The following is a 4,895-nucleotide window of genomic DNA, read 5'->3' as shown; positions in this document are numbered from 1 at the left end:
TCACCTAAGTAATTCACCTCTGCTATTGCAGGGTTCTCAGGATCATAAGCTTCTTCTTCATGAGAAGCCTCTTGAGTACTGTTGGATACAGCTTGCATTCCATGCAGACTCTGAGAGATCATATTGACTTGCTGAATCAATATTTTATTCTGAGCCAATATGGCATTCAGAGTATCAATTTCAAGAACTCCCTTCTTCATAGGCGTCCCATTACTCACAGGATTCCTTTCGGAAGTGTACATGAACTGGTTATTAGCAACCATGTCAATGAGTTCTTGAGCTTCTGTAGGCGTTTCTTTAGGTGAATGGATCCACCTGCAGAAGTGTCCAGTGACATCTTTGATAGCTCAGATAAACCATCATAGAATATATCCAGGATGATCCATTCTGAAAGCATGTCAGAAGGACACTTTTTGGTCAACTGTTTGTATCTTTCCCAATCTTCATAGAGGGATTCACCTTCTTTCTGTTTGAAAGTTTGAACATCAACTCTAAGCTTGCTCAGCTTTTGAGGAGGAAAGAACTTGGCTAAGAAAGCCGTGACCAGCTTTTCCCAAGAGTTCAGGCTATCTTTAGGTTGAGAGTCCAATCTTATTCTAGCTCTGTCTCTTACAGCAAAAGGGAAAAGCATGAGCCTGTAGACTTCAGGATCTACTCCATTAGTCTTAACAGTATCACAGATCTGCAAGAATTCAGTTAAGAACTGAAGAGGATCTTCAGATGGAAGTCCATGAAACTTGCAGTTCTGCTGCATCAGAGAAACTAATTGAGGTTTCAGCTCAAAGTTGTTTGCTCCAATGGCAGGAATGGAGATGCTTCTTCCATGTAAATTGGAATTTGGTGCAGTAAAGTCACCAAGCATTCTCCTTGCATTATTATTATTTTCGGCTGCCATGTCCTCTTCCTGTTTGAAAATTTCTGACAGGTGCTTGCTGGATAGTTGTAATTTACTTGTCCTTGCTCCTGCTCAAATGAAAAAGAGGGACAGAAAAATAATAATAATAGGGGTCCTTTTTACCACAGTATAGAGGTCCCTGTGTGAATAGAAGAAAAGAAGGAGATGAGAGAGAAAGAGAATTTTCGAAAATAATTTTTGAAAAAGGGTAGTAATTTTTCGAAAATAATTTTTGAAAAATGTTAAAAAAAATTTTTTTTTTCGAAAATTAAAATAAAAATTAAAATAATTAGTTAATTAAAAAAAATTTTTGAAAAAGAGGGGAGATATTTTCGAAAATTAGAGAGAGAGAGTTAGTTAGGTGGTTTTGAAAAAGATAAGAAACAAACAAAAAGTTAGTTAGTTGGTTGAAACAAATTTGAAAATCAATTTTGAAAAGATAAGGAGATAGGAGGTTAGAGAAGATATTTTAGAATCAAATTTTGAAAAAGATAAGATAAGAAGATATTTTTGAAAAGATATGATTGAAATTTGTTTTGAAAAAAGATTTGATTTTTAAAAATCACAATTAATGACTTGATTCACAAGAAATTACAAGATATGATTCTAGAACTCAAAGTTTGAATCTTTCTTAACAAGTAAGTAACAAACTTGAAATTTTTTGAATCAAAACATTAATTGTTATTGTTATTTTCGAAAATTTGATATAAAAATAAGAAAAAGATTTTTGAAAAATATTTTTATAATTTTCGAAAATAACTAAGAAGTTTGAAAAAGATTTGATTTTTGAAAAAGATTTTAAAAAAGATAAGATTTTCAAATTGAAAATTTGATTTGACTCATAAGAAACAACTTGATTTTAAAAATTTTTGAAAAAGTCAATCCAAATTTTCGAATTTGATGAGAGAGGAAAACATGAAATTATGCAATGCATGAGAATTTTAGATCAAAACATGTGATGCATGCAAGAATGCTATGAATGCCAAAATGAACACCAAGAACACTTTGAATGTCAAGCTGAACACCAAGAACATATTTTTGAAAAATTTTTAATGCAAGGAAAACATGCAAGACACCAAACTTAGAATTCTTTAACGCTTAGACACTAAGAATCCAAGAATACATATGAGAAACAAGAAAAGACACAAAACATACAAATGCAAAGATCAAACAAGAAGACTTACCAAGAATAACTTGAAGATCATGAAGAACACTATGAATGCATGAATTTTCGAAAAATGCAAGATGCACATGCAATTGACACCAAACTTATAACATGACTCAAGACTCAAACAAGAACACAAAAAAAATATTTTTTTGATTTTTATGATTTTCTAATTTTTTTTGTATTTTTCGAAAATATTTGGGAAAAAGGAAGCAATGAATTCATAGTCCTCAATCAAAATCCTGGGAATTAGACAAGGCTTAATAGCCGGCCAAGCTAAAACATGTTATATGAAACACTAGAATTCATTGTTAAAAATTTTGAAGAAAAATATATTTTTGAAAACATTTTTTTTTTTTGAAAACAAGTGAGAAATTTTTGAAAGGTTTTTGAAAATTTTTTGAAAGGAAAACAAAAAGAAAATTACCTAATCTGAGCAACAAGATGAACCGTCAGTTGTCCAAACTCAAACAATCCCCGGCAACGGCACCAAAAACTTGGTGTTGTTGCCGGGATTGGGATCTCAGACGATTCTTGGCGCCAAACAAGAACAATTAAGTCCCCGGCAACGGCGCCAAAAACTTGGTGCACGAAATTGTGATGTCCAGGCTCGAACAATCCCTGGCAACGTGAGCAACTTGGTACGCGTAATCGTGATTACACTTTAATTATGTAAAATTCATGGCTCTTTCTTTCCCTAGCAATGGCGCCAAGAACATGGTGCCAATACCATGGTTCACAACTTCGATACAACTAACCAGCAAGTGCACTGGGTCGTCCAAGTAATACCTTACGTGAGTAAGGGTCGAATCCCACGGAGATTGTTGGTATGAAGCAAGCTATGGTCACCTTGTAAATCTCAGTCCGGCGGATATAAAATAATTATGGAGTTTTCGAATAATAAATAATAGAATAGGGATAGAAATACTTATGTAATTCATTGGTGAGAGTTTCAGATAAGCGAATGGAGATGCTTTCGTTCCTCTGAACCTCTGCTTTCCTGCTATCTTCATCCAATCAGTCTTACTCCTTTCCATGGCTGGCTTTATGCAAGGGCATCACCGTTGTCAGTGGCTACATCCCCTCCTCTCAGTGAATAATATGCTCACGCACCCTGTCACGGCACGGCTATTCATCTGTCGGTTCTCGATCATGCTGGAATAGGATTCACCCTCCTTTTGCGTCTGTCACTAACGCCCAACAATCGCGAGTTTGAAGCTCGTCACAGTCATTCAATCATTGAATCCTACTCGGAATACCACAGACAAGGTTTAGACTTTCCGGATTCTCTTGAATTCCGCCATCATTCTAGCTTACGCCACGAAGATTCTGGTTAGGAGATCTAAGAGATATTTTTTCTAACTTATTTCATGTAGAACGGAAGTGTTTGTCAGGCACGTGTTCATAGGGGAGAATGGTGATGAGCGTCACACATAATCATCACCTTCATCACGTTCTTGGGTGCGAATGGATATCTTAGAAGCGAAATAAGATGAATTGAATAGAAAACAGAAGTACTTTGCATTAATCTTTGAGGAACAGCAGAGCTCCACACCTTAATCTATGGAGTGTAGAAACTCTACCGTTGAAAATACATAAGTGAAAGGTCCAGGCATGGCCGAGATGGCCAGCCCCCTAAAACGTGATCAATAGTCTCCTAAGGTGAACAATGGATTAAAACTGAGACCAAAGATGCCTAATACAATAGTAAAAGGTCCTATTTATAATAAACTAGCTACTAGGGTTTACATGAGTAAGTAATTGATGTATAAATCCACTTCCTGGGCCCACTTGGTGTGTGTTTGGGCTGAGCTTGAGTGTGGCACGTGTAGAGGTCCTCCTTGGAGTTGAACGCCAGTTTTAGTGCCAGTTTGGGCGTTCAACTCTGGTTTTGCCTCCTTTTCTGGCGCTGGACGCCAGATTTGGGCAGAAAGCTGGCGTTGAACGCCAGTTTACGTCGTCTATTCTTGGCCAACGTATGAACTATTATATATTTCTGGAAAGCCCTGGATGTCTACTTTCCAACGCAATTGGAAGCGCGCCATTTCGAGTTCTGTAGCTCCAAAAAATCCACTTTGAGTGCAGGGAGGTCAGAATCCAACAGCATCAGCAGTCCTTCTTCAACCTCTGAATCTGATTTCTGCTCAAGTCCCTCAATTTCAGCCAGAAAATACCTGAAATCACAGAAAAACATACAAACTCATAGTAAAGTCCAGAAATGTGAATTTAACAGAAAAACTAATGAAAACATCCCTAAAAGTAACTAGATCCTACTAAAAACATACTAAAAACAATGCCAAAAATAATGTGATGAGCGGATAATTTATACGCTTTTTGGCATTGTTTTTAGTATGTTTTTAGTAGGATCTAGTTACTTTTAGGGATGTTTTCATTAGTTTTTATGTTAAATTCACATTTCTGGACTTTACTATGAGTTTGTATATTTTTCTGTGATTTCAGGTATTTTCTGGCTGAAATTGAGGGACTTGAGCAGAAATCAGATTCAGAGGTTGAAGAAGGACTGCTGCTGCTGTTAGATTCTGACCTCCCTGCACTCAAAGTGGATTTTCTGGAGCTACAGAACTCGAAATGGCGCGATTCCAATTGCGTTGGAAAGTAGACATCCAGGGCTTTCCAGCAATATATAATAGTCTATACTTTGGCCAAGAATCGATGACGTAAACTGGCGTTCAACGCCAGCTCTCTGCCCAAATCTGGCGTCCAGCGCCAGAAAAGGAGCCAAAACCAGAGTTGAACGCCCAAACTGGCACAAAAACTGGCGTTCAACTCCAAGAAGGACCTCAACACGTGCAACACTCAGGCTCAGCTCACACA

The 4,895-nt window shown here is 36.9% G+C and overlaps 1 non-coding gene across 1 annotated transcript; it reads left to right on the top strand.

Moving 5' to 3' along the window:
- The first annotated feature begins 391 nt into the window (after positions 1 to 391).
- On the top strand, positions 392 to 499 carry LOC112780566 (small nucleolar RNA R71). The gene has a single exon (XR_003191392.1). It is a non-coding gene; the product is annotated as a small nucleolar RNA R71 (small nucleolar RNA).
- Positions 500 to 4,895: the final 4,396 nt, after the last annotated feature.

Source organism: Arachis hypogaea, chromosome 19 (genome assembly GCF_003086295.3).
Source record: "Arachis hypogaea cultivar Tifrunner chromosome 19, arahy.Tifrunner.gnm2.J5K5, whole genome shotgun sequence".
Lineage (NCBI taxonomy): Eukaryota > Viridiplantae > Streptophyta > Magnoliopsida > Fabales > Fabaceae > Arachis > Arachis hypogaea.
Note: the sequence above shows the minus strand (reverse complement) of the source record. Positions and strands in the feature narration are given on the sequence as shown.